This window comes from Empidonax traillii, unplaced genomic scaffold (assembly GCF_003031625.1).
Source record: "Empidonax traillii isolate 1590-97213 ecotype Southwest subspecies unplaced genomic scaffold, ASM303162v1 scaffold101:size1699134, whole genome shotgun sequence".
Taxonomy (NCBI): domain Eukaryota; kingdom Metazoa; phylum Chordata; class Aves; order Passeriformes; family Tyrannidae; genus Empidonax; species Empidonax traillii.
The window spans coordinates 1,168,373-1,180,698 of record NW_020955294.1 but is presented as its reverse complement, the minus strand read 5'-3'; the positions used below and the strand labels follow the sequence as shown (position 1 = coordinate 1,180,698).

Sequence of the window (12,326 nt, the reverse complement as noted above, 5' to 3'; positions counted from 1 at the left end):
GTCTTTGGGATTCACTTGGAGCTGTGAGTTAGGGCGGGATCTTCCTTCAGTTATTTCATGCCAGATCTATCACCTCAATATTTACTGCTCTGGCTCTGGACAGTGGAGTTAACCTGAGTGAAATATATAATAAAAGTACCTCCTGAGTATCCTCTTAGTGCTTCCTACAACTTTTGGGGCCTGATATACTGAGTACCTTAGTCCAACAGTAGTTACCTCATTTTTAAAGCAGAATAAATCTACCAGAAAAAAACCAGCAGAAACTCAGCTAGAGCAAAAAAACCTTCCCTTTAGCTTTTCTATTCACTGATTCAGGACAGGGCAGCTACACTGCAACGTGTTTTCTTCCTAAATAAATTCCATACATGTGATTTATACACACATACACACACACACATTATCCCAAGTTGCAAAATCAAATTACCTATGCTAATGCTCATTTGAAGATATAATGTTAAGTAGTCTTACTGCTGAAAAGAGAGGGAAAAAAAATGTCTGAAATGGACTGGTGCAATTTTGTCAGATTATCATAAACTCCCAAACCCAAGCTACAAGAATAGCTGATCCTGACAGATGCTTTGCTGTTGGAGTGCCCACATAGGGAGAAGTCTGATTATGTATCTGGTGGGAGGCATAAAGACAGAAGAAAGTTGATTTGCTTTATCCTGTCAATCTAATGATTCACTTTTCAGGTCACACTTTATCTACACACAATGTTTATTTAGACAATGAAACCATCAGTGTCATTGATAGAATCTAATACACCAGCAGAGATATTTTTCTCTCTCAGTGTTTTCTTTCGGTGCTGGAGTGTGTGTTCCTGCCACAAAAGTCTTTTTACGGAAAAAATATTTTGTTCTAAGCACTATCATCGTGTGTTGTAATTATTATTTTGTTTTACCCTGCCCACACAGAAAACTGTTTGCATTATATTCCATTGAAAGATACATTTTAAGTTATCTCTGGTAGTCATGAATAATGTAAATTGACAAGAACTATTATGGAGGCAGGTAGACAAAGAAACAGAAAGTTAAGTGGTTTCCTTTCTCTTTATGGCAGAGTGACATTTACCTGTAAGTGCATTTGATTTTAACACAATAGGATGAGTCTCTGCTGTGCTGGATTAGGATTGAGGCATGTGGAGGAGTTCAGATAAAGAGTGGGCACTGAGAAATGCCCTCACCAGACCTCTCTAGGGAGGGGACTTCAACAGCAATAGCATGTCAGAATGTCTTTTTTTTTTTCTAGTCCTTGCATCCAGCTGACAAAATCTTTCCTTGTTTCTGTATCCGTAATTCCAAGAGATCTCTCAGTGCTTCCCACAGCTGTCTAACGGTCTAATACTTTGTGCTTGTCACATCACTTTCCAAAAAAGGGTCAACGTCACTTCCCCACCCTGACAGACAGAAAAACCAAGGCAAAGAGAAGCTCTGGGTGAATGGGGGTCACTCGGAGACCCAGGACCAGCTCATGGTCCAGATTAGCACTGCCCTCTCACATTCCAGCTACAAATGTCACCAGTTCCCTTTCCTCAGACCTCCAGAACTGCACTAGCTGGGTTTGACTCTCCTGCAGTTGCACTACATTTAAATGAGAAATCATTTCAGTGGGTTGGATTCTCACTTTAGTAAACAAGAGTGTTCCCTCTGAAACGAGTAGAGCTCATTTTTAGGTCTGAGATGGTGTAACTGCTCTCATGTCATGAACACCCCACTGGATATAAAATACTTTGTTTCTCCAGTGTGGCACATTTATTAACCTCCCTGATCCAGCTTTTCCCTGCACTGTAACTTGCCATGTCTGTGAGGTCGCCCTGGGGAAGAGGGACAAAAGCCACTCAACCTTTGTCTCCAGTAAAAAACAAACAAACAAACAAACAAAAGGAAACAAAAACCCAAGTAGGTATGATGACTGTGATCAAGATATTCCCTTCCCCAGGGGAGTCACAGGTCTGCAAGTGGAGAGCTAAAATCCTTCGGGAGAGCAAACATCCTTTGGGAGAGTTAGCATCCTTTGGGAGAGATAACATCCTCTGGGGAGAGATAAAATCCCTTTGTTTCTACAGTGCCTTGGCTGTCATGGCTTAAACTGTCCATATTCCTTGTAGGAAACCTTCAGACAACATTGTCCAGGCTGCCTCTCAGAGCTTTTCTACTTTTCTGCTCTCTGCTTTGAGTTTCTCTGCAGGAGAAGGACGGGCTCTGGCTGATTACAAATGTGACCTGTCCCACTGAGTTACTGTTGCCTGCTGTGGGGGATAAGCTTTTGCAGTCCTCTGGTTCCTGGTGACGTAGTCCTGGTGCACACACACCACAGTTGTGTCTTGGGGCTTCAAATGCCTTTATCTATGTCATGCATTGGTTTGTACAGTTTGCTATGAATCACTGATGCCTGCTGGGAACACGTACCCGCTTCTGGTTATTTTTATTACAATGTTATAATGGGCACAAGGACACTTAAAAGTGGAACAACTGAGCATCTCTTGGTAGCCAGCGCTGTGCAACTCTCCTGGGATGCCTGAGAACACCAAGATGTGATGCTGAAGTGTGTTACTGTAGTGAAAAGAAATTAATTCCAAGATAGTCTGTGTCCTGTGTGGTAGCTCTACTCATGTGAATGATAGAAGAGTAGCTAAAGCCCTGCATCAGGTCCTGGAATGTGTGATCAGAGCCCTGGATATGCTGCAGGTTTCCTAAATGAGGGTGGATATCAGCCATTTAGGCATTCCAGTTATATTTCAGCTGTGGGGCAGCTGCTCTCTGTTACACGACTCTTGTCCTGGGATGTCCAGGAAATAGGCTGGAGAGTCTGTTGGCTCCCTTCTACCCAGCACCTTCTGGAAAATCAGTGGGCAGAGACACAGGACTCATGTCAGGATCTCCTTCTGACAAGAAACTGAGACATAGCCTGGAAAAGCACCTGGAGAGCAGGTGAAGAAGGGATTAATGGCATGCTGAGGTATTAGAGCACGCTGATGCTGCGTGGTGAGGCCAGGCTGAATACATTAAAGTTTGTGAGGAATCCAGATCTATGGAAAAAGGGAACTCATGCAAATCAGGTTTGTTAATAACTACGTGCCAAAGCCTTGAAGGTCATAGTATTTGAAGGACAAATATTTCTGTTCCCAGAGAGAGAAACATGGAACAGAGAAACTCACCTGAGACCTGCTGGGTGCTGGGCTCCTTTGGTTTGAGTGTTTAGTGTCCAGTGATTCCTGAAATGTTTGTTATGGGTGGGGAACGTGCTAGAAAAACATCAGGATACCCAGAGAAAACAGTGAAGGAAATGGTTGAAACAAACAATACTTGATATAAAATACCAATAATGTCTGTAGTTCCATTAACTCTGGAGGTCTCAGAATGGCCCTCTTTGTCACCTCCAGTTTAGAAGAAGGTCAGACACGAGGGAGGAACTGATTTTCTCGAGGCACACAGCCAGGGAATGGTAGAACTGGGACCAGAAACCAAATCTTTTTACTCTTACCTGGAAGTGAACAGGTAGCTTTGCTGTAGTTTCAAAAGACACGGCTACAAGATGCCCTGAACTAGCAGAGCTCAGTTTTCTAACTCCATGGCACGGCTTTGGCCAGTTCCCTGGATTCTGCTCTGTGCTTTAATTCTCCTGTGCCACTGCACACAAAGTAAGTCACTTTTACAGGAAAATGTTATGCCCAAACTCTGCCTTTGGGTACAGAAGGAAATGGCAGAGAAGAGAAGCCACTGCATCCAGCTGATTGGGAGAGTGGCCATGTGCCAGACATCATCTTTTGTGGTAATAACTCCTTTCCAATGGCAGCCTGAGCTATTTGCCTGTCATGATTTGTCTTTTTGTGCTTGGGGAATGCTGGCTGACCTTTGTCTTTGATGTTGCTGGGCCCTTTCCTTGCAATAGGGCAGTTCAGGAGGCCATGACCACATCTGCTTTGGCTGGTTCTGTTATCAATTAATTTGTCCTGCCACATCAAAGAACAGAGATAAAGCTGTAGCATTTCCTTACCACAGATTTTTATCTTCACTCCCCAGTTCACCTCACAACACACGCACCTTCCACCTCCACAGCAAGCAGAGAGAGAGAGACAGACAGAGAAAGAAACTGAAATGACATCCTAATAACCTCCCTCGAGTGCTGATGGCACCTGGGTCTCTGTGTGCTGAGCCTTACACCCACTTCCAATCTGGCCTGGCCACAGCCAGGCAGTTGCTTACTCCCCCAACAACTTATTTGTTTTTCTCTCTAGACAAATCAGTGATGTTAGAATGACAAATAGCAGTTATAGCTTTGCACTTAGCTGAGTATAATTTCAGCCCATCAGTACCATCTGTCTCCCTTCTTGGGCTGCAGCTCCATTAAGCGACAGCCAGAGATCCTCAAGGACAAAGAGCCCAACTCACACGGACAGATATTTTAGGGGTCACAATTTGTGACTCTTTGCCCTTTGAGGTTCATTCCAATGAAGCTGGGACATAAAACCAGATCCAAATTAAAACTTGGCCCATTCTGCCATGCTGAGCCTTTGCTCTCCTTGTTTAGGAGTTCTGCACTGAGACTGGTACTAAACACCCTCCAAATTTATCCAGAGGCTTGCTGGGGTGATGCTGTTTGTCTTGGCTTTGAGACAGCATTCAGGCTTATTTCTAGGAAATTTTGCATTCATTTACTTCAAGTCTCTTTCTTTCTTTTCTTTCTTTTCTTTTTTTCTTCTTTTCTTTCTTTCTCACTTTCTCTTTCTTTCTCTTCCTTCCTTCCTTTCTTCCTTCCTTTCTTCCTTTCTCTCTTTCTCTCTCTATCCTTTCTTATGTTTTCTGAGGTCTGATTTGATCACGTCACAAAACACAGGGAAAAGCAGTTTTGGAACCATTTTGCATGTGCTATGAAAATGCCCCTTCTTGCACAGCGTGGCTGTGAATGCCCTTCTCTCTCATTGACTAAAGACCCTGTGTACCTTGCAGGATCAGTTGCATTCAAAAACCTGTCCTTTCAAATTTGTTTAGGTAAAGTGCAGAATGCAGATGATTCCCAGAATAACTCCTCTGGCTTCATTTGGAATGACAGCAAAAACAAATCTGGACTTAGCTCCTCATCTCAATGGAAGGGCACACGAGGAGCAGTGAGAATCTGTCATTGTTCGTAAAGGACAACGTTACATGAGAGAGAGAGAGCACAGGAGAGAGGCACAGAGAGAAAGAGATTTTTCCTCTCTGCTAAATAAGGGCCATTTTGAGGTGTGTGAGGACAGCAGGGGTCAGCGAGTGCTGGAACTGACTCTGAACTTCTGGCAGAACAATCTCCTGGAACTAAACCCAAGAATACCTTTATGTTCAGCAACCTGCAGGGAGATGTTCCACAGCCAGCTCGCTCCACAAGAGCCAGGTTGCAGTGTCTGTACATGACAGCGACTGAAGCAAAAGCTTTTGTCTTTTAAAACAGAGTGGCTCACACGCAGCACAGTGGACTCGAGCCTGATATTTAATATCAGATGCTGAGCAAGAATCCATTTGTAACAGAGGAACCATAAACCATGAGATTATTTGCCACATAACAGGAAGATGGTGGGTGCAGATGTTCACACACCATGGCTAATTAGAACAGGAACAGATATGTTACAGGAATTAGAATTCCTTCAGAAAGGATCTAGCTCTGCACACTGGTCTGTTTAAACTACCAGATACTTTCTGTGTCTGAGCCACTTCTCAGCCACGAACCCAACATCTGGCAGACACTCCTGCAGCCTCAGTGCCTCCCCGTCTTAGGGAGGGAGTAAAGACTATGGTCCTCATTAGTCAGAGGTGGTTTCACTGAACTTCCACTCGCCTGCACACACAGTCAGTGCCAGGACTAGGAAAAAAGTCCAGGAGTCCTGCTTCTCAGTCCTCTCCCATCAGCCATGTTCTCCTGAGCTCGCTTTACCTGCATATCAGGGATTTTGTAGGCAACTACAGAGACAGAGAGCAGATTGCCCCCAAATGGGGTCCTTAATCACTCAACTTTTATCACTGGGAGACAGTAGCTTCCCTCCCTACCTCCTTGAAAAGCTTTTAAAATAAACACAGGTACATTAGAACAACAGTCCTTCAAAAAGGGTCCCTTCCTCCCCCTTACCTTCCTTGCTCTCCTGTCATTAAGCAGAGTGGAGCCATCCTTACATGTGACATTTGGACAGATTTACTTAAGCTATTTACTTTTAGCTTTTTTTCCCCTCCCATTCAGGATCACTTTCGTTCATTTTTCAAGTGTCTCAAAATTTCTTTTGCTAAATCCGTAGATCAGGTGATTCAGAATGAAGCAATGCCGTTCTGATAAAAGCACAACCCTGAAGCTTCCCTACTCCTCCCATAGTCCCTTTCTGCTTGCTCTTTAATTCTCTAATTAACTCACTAATTCTGCTGACAAAAGGAAAAATACACCAGCAGTGGCAAAGGAAATCTCACTTTTAAATGCCAATTCTGTTTTCTTCCCACAGAGCCTACCTTGCTGGTTAAACTATTGAGTAATTGTATTCTGAGCTCAGAGTCAGTGGGTCAGATTCTGCTCTGAATTACATCAATAAAAACAACCACTGCAGGGCAACCTTTCATAAATATGCCTGCTTTTAAACCAGCATGCTCTCCTGCTTGAGGATGCCTTCCTAAACCAAATCCTAACCCAGAATTACCACATTAATGTCAGTGGAACTGACAGGTGACAGAGTTCAGCCTCTGAACTCCATCACAAGGCTTTTCTCTCTCTCCCAGCAGCAGAAAAGCCACGAGCAGTTTTAACACAACCCTCTTGACTTACATTCTCTGCTCAGCAGAAGTCCAGGAGCTCTGCTGGGTAGGTTGAAGGTGCAGTGGCATAGATGTGTGTCTGAAGGGAGGATGTGCCACGCTGGGGATCCTGTTGTGGCAAGGGCTGAACAAAGATCTGCATAATACCCTCTTATCATGAGCTTTGCCAAGCCATTCTCACTAAAGGACACTTTTTTTCCCTCTCATTCTTGATCCTTCTTGCTTGAGGGCAACTGGAAGGTTTTGGGTATTTCCTTTAACTCCTCCTGAGGAAAACGTGGTGTAAGTCGCCTCTTTTGAGAACACACAAAAGGAGGGGCAGTGATAAAGAATTAGGGATGCAGGATCTATTGAGTGACACCAAGTGATGTTCATGTCACAGAGTGGTCACATCGTTGGGTAACTGGAACTAGTTTGTGGTCCTCTGGAGACAGCAGCTCACTGTGAAGTTAAATCTCTCTGTGCATATAGTCTGAATTAGGGGAAATGCTCAAAATATATAAACAGGAACCAGTCTTGCAGAGAAGATAAGCTCTGGAGTGAGGGGGCTGTCTCTTCCAGTGTGTATTTCATGTCTACTGCAGTGGGGACTAATCTCGTGTTGGGCCTCTGGATGCTGGGCCTCCTCAGTGTGTGTACTGCTGTCATACACATAACTACTTCCTTCCATTGACTGCCTTTTCGTGGCATTGTTTTGTATAATTGACTCCCTTTTTCATCCAGAGGCCAAAGAGTGATTATTGGAGATTGCCAGCTCCAGACCTGAATTGTTTCATTCAGGAAGTTAATTAAAATCAACCCACCTCTTTAGAAAACCTTCTCAAATACAGTGTGGATGCTCCTTTCATCTCAATGTTACTACTTATTTTTTTTTTTTTTTTTTTTTTTTTTTTTTTTTTTTTTTTTTTTTTTTTTTTTTTTTTTTTTTTTTTTTTTTTTTTTTTTTTTTTTTTTTTTTTAATCAGAGCCCCTTAAATCATGGAAGTGACTTGGCAAAGGAGCTGTATTACAAGAAAAATCAGTTAGGAACGTAGGTAAAGGCACATAATAGGTCTTTAGAGGAGAGGAATGAATTTAATTGAGTGAAAGCTCAGAAAACCCAAAAGTAAACTCAGGGTCATCAGCATGCTTCTTTCACTTATCCCTCAGTTGCACTTCATAGATCCAGGCTTCCTTTTGCTCTGCTGTTATCACACTTTCCTTTTGCTGTGATTTATTAACTGTGGAACTGTCAAATTATGAAACTGAGGTTCTAGAAATACTTATTAATGTTTGAGAAATTCATTTCACACTTGAATACTTTTTCTAACACTTACTAATGTCCCTCATTTTGGTCATGTGGGTCTACAGGGCAAGAAAACAAGGTATCTTATTATATATTTAGCATGTGGAGATGAAGGACGAAAAAAATGTCTTTTAAAACCCCCTCAAACGTTGCAGCAACCCTAAGCATTTGGTGCTTGTGCTGCTGGATGTGGTGACTGTGTGTGTGTGTGTGCATAAGCAGGGCAGTGTCTGTACATTCAGTGACACCATTCCAGCTCCCTTTCAGTCACTATTAAGAAAGCACTTCTAATCCCCTCTGAGAAGCTCGAACATAAAATTCCTTTCATGCCAGTTTTGTCTTCCTCAATTTGGCAAACACTGACCTTCCCCCTGTGATTCCAATGGAACTTGTAATTCAAGAGGCATTTCTGTTTATTATTACCCTGTTAGTGCACAGGAATCATCAGGGATGCCAGGACTGCTCAGGCAACAAGGTTACTCTCTGAGCTCTCTGTTGCAGTTTTGTACTGCAAACAAAAATACAGCAGGCCAGAGATAAATGATGATTACTTTACTCACCATTTAATCAGAATAATGAACCTAAAATAATTACTGAATAATTACTTGCCTCGAGATCCTTGGGAGTGAGTTTGCCACGTTTATTCCCCACACAAAGTTTTCTGATGGAAATTCGTTTGAAAAGTAGAAACGAAGACCACCAAAAATGTCAAAGTTTATGAATTTGCTCTTACAGGACTGGAACATTTCTACTCCTTGACACTCAGTTTTGAAATGTGTTATGTTATAACAGTATCAAATTTAACAGTTCTGAACTGGTATAGTCTTACTTAAAAGGAGGCTTTCCTTCAAAATATAATTTTGCACAGAATACTGAGCTCTGTGTTTCCATCAGCATTAACGAAGTCAAGTTTAGTATTTAACCTAATCTGCTCAAAGCAGTCCTATTACCCTGTATGCTTAGAGAGACATCATCTGATAGGAAATGGCTGCAATACCTCCAGCTTTCCTAAAATACTGACAGTTTCAACCGTTTCTTAAGAAATGCTCACTGGGGACTGCAGATGCTTCTGCTTTAAAACACAACCATCCTCTTCAGCTTAAATGGGTGACTCCTCACAGCTACAGCAGTGATATCTCTGGTGTAACACTCAAGTCACCCAAAGAAAGGAGTAACCACCAGACAGTTCTCCTTGGCATCCCTCTGCACAGCGCTCTCCTCCCTCTGCTCCCTCACTGGAGCCATCCCTGATTTTTAAATGACCATAACATCTTTCCTTCAGGCGAGTATTTCAGGCCAGCACTGGGAACATTGGTTTTTTTCGAAGGAAACACTAAGAATCATTTACAGTATTCCACATTTGGTAAACTACTCCTCATGAAAACTGAGTGCAGCAGAAGTGCCTTCTACAATGCACAGGTGTCCCCTGCATGCTCAAAATGCCAGAAGGGGAAAAAAGAACCCCCTCTGGCAGAAGGAACATGGAAGACATCATTTATTTTTCTTACCTACAATGAGAGGTCTGAATTCTGGTCTTGTTTTAATCCAGTACAGAAGCCAGTGATGAGCTGGGCTGGAGTGTTTGCTCTGCTCTCTCTTCTGTTTAAGCTGAGGACGAGACGAGAAGTTAATATAACAGCCCCGACCACAGCTCTGCCCCACGTACCTGGATGGCCCTCAGTGCCCATGTTTTCCAGTCTGCCAATACATAAATGCTTAATTTTGGCTGTAGGAAAATGCTCATGTGTGACTGTAACCCCCCTAAACTGTGTACACACATTCAGCAGATTGTTCAGATCAGCACGTGCCCCTTTGAAAGTTTGTCTTTGAACATCTCCTCTGTTGCTCTTTTGTTGCTACTGCCCTTCCACTTTCATGTCTGTAGACTTGAATTCCTGTGCCATGTGGAAGAGACCCTCTTACATCAGCTGGAACTACTATTTCTTCCTTACACTGGACACATTGGTCACTATTCACTTTGGAAATTGCTCTGCCCTTGATAAATGCAACTTAATTTTTGTGTGAAAACAAATACTGAAATATCTCCACGAACAGCTTTAAACCTGACAGGTCAGTTCTATAAATCATTTATTTGTTTTAATTTTATTTAGCATCCCTGAAACTAAAAGCATTTCATAGAGTTGTTTCCCTGACCGTTTCAGTAATGATTTATCTCATTATTAATGCTCCCATTTCACAGAGGCACAAACTGAAATGCAGGTACCTGAGAAGTGCTATTGTTTTTAGAAGGGTTCAGCATTAGCTTCTGATTTCTAGGACTCACTTTGCTGAGGGCTCAGCTCTTCTAAAAAAGTGCTGTCTACAAGGGTCAGAAAGAAACTATTAAATTGCCTGACACCTATTAATCTACCCCTCTTTTAGGTCTGTAGCTGTGAACTGAGCTCATTGAAATAAAATCTCTCATACTTGTGAGATCATGTATTAGAAAATCAGTCCTGGTGTGCCCAAAAAGTTGGCCCCATATTACATTATTTCCTTACACAAATAGTAATAAAATACTTCTTTTTCTTTTTTTTTTTTTTCCCCTCAGAAAATATTTTATTTTAGGGAAATGCAACAGGAAAGAACAAAAGTAAAATTCCCATTTGTGAAAGCACAGCATGTGCAACTTCACTCTTAACAGGCAGCAAAAGGTCTAAGAGCAGAAAAAGGACTACTGAGACCTGCACACAGAGTTTCTTATAAATTAGCTCAGAAAACCAAAGGTAGAGCACTGTGTGCTAAGGGAGGCCCGGATCATAAAATATTTTTAAAGTCCTTTAGCAATATTAAAATTCTGCTCAGCAACAACTATTGTAATATGATTTTTCCCTCTCCTTGCTCGAAAATCAATTGTGCAGCCATTCTCTTTGTTAAAAATATTCAAAACTCCAAAAAAAAAAAAGAAAAAAAAGAAAAAAAAAGGATTTAGTTGAGTTCTCACCCTGGAAAAATGAGCGAAAGTGCTTAATCCATCGGTGTTGGTGCACAAAGTGCATTTGTTGTGCTGCTGGATGTAACTCGATCTGAACCAGGGCAGGAGAGCGAACGCTTTGCAGCCCCTGATGGATTTCAGATTTATTAGACACTGGAATGTTTTTTTTCCCCCCTTGTCTATAAGAACACGGTGTGTAAGATGATAAAGGGCAGGAATAAAGGGAGCAGACATTGTAGCCCTTAAAATTAAAAGAACTGTTTCTAGATTTTCGAAGTGTCAATGTATGAAAAACCAGCCTAAATAGAAGTGTTGCATTATTCAGTGTGCTTTCCTCCTGGAAAGAAAAACATTTTGCAGCCACTGACAAAGCTATGGACATGTGACTAATACTACTTTTATTTTCCTATATGGAGAAAAAAAAACCATCACAAAGCCTAAATGGAATATTTATGCTGTAAGATAATACACTCGTACCTGTAAATTATGAGTGCAAGCTGTAATAATTCATCTTTAGTTTCATTACTCATGCACTATGGAGCTTTCAAGATTAGGGATAGATTTGTTATGCCACTACATTCCAGTATATGTTTTCCCTTTCTTAACCCTCTCCCTCTTCTCTGGCTCACACATCCTGTACAGTAGGAGCAGATTTCTTTGCACCAACACATACAGGCTGTCTAAGCTACACAGGACTGGCATCATTTTCAAAGGACATATTAATGATCCATTTTATGATGTTAACCAGGCTGAGAAAAAAGAAATCAGGTCAGGGTATAGGTATATGATTTCAAATAAATTTGGGAGGAAAGTTTCCTATTCAGAGAAGAGCTCCAAGATGTAACATTAATAAAAAGCTGTTGTGGTCTAACATTACAGGGTAGTTTTCTTGGGCTTCCAGGATGGGAACCACACTGGTCTGCTTGTGGTAGCAGTAGTTTTGTTCCAGTATCTATATGTTGCTTTGTGAAAGGGAATAGCAAAAGTCTGGAATGAATTGCTTCAATGATTAGATTTCCCATGAAAATATAAACAACAAAACTATTCACTGAAAGAGAACTTATGTTTAATATATAAGCAGAAGAATAAACAAGCTCTGTTCTTCTATTTTTGACTCTGTCTGTATTTTCAGTGTCTGAAAGCAAAGACAAGGCCAAGGAGACAGTTTGGGCCAGTGTTCTGAGCACTCCAGGCTCTGCTGGGGTCTGCTATTGAGTTATTGTGTAATCTTGGGTGAGTCATTTAAATTCCTTATGCTCTGATTTCACCAGTCTGTAAAATAGGTGTAATCCTCCCCCATTTACCTCAGACAGCAAAAATATCTATAAAACATCTTAGA

The 12,326-nt window shown here is 41.7% G+C and overlaps 1 long non-coding RNA gene across 2 annotated transcripts in view; it reads right to left on the bottom strand.

Annotated features, from left to right (window-relative positions):
• Positions 1-1,473: 1,473 nt before the first annotated feature.
• LOC114056698 overlaps positions 1,474-12,326 on the bottom strand; it is a 13,417-nt gene continuing 2,564 nt past the window's right edge. Inside the window, exons 3-4 of one of the 2 annotated variants that reach the window (XR_003571071.1) lie at positions 9,561-9,660; positions 1,474-2,907 (exon numbers count right to left, since the gene is read on the bottom strand). This is a non-coding gene — a long non-coding RNA (uncharacterized LOC114056698). Of the gene's footprint in view, positions 2,908-7,716; positions 7,769-9,560; positions 9,661-12,326 lie in introns of those variants that run through there. The other variant, XR_003571072.1, reaches the window with a different exon arrangement.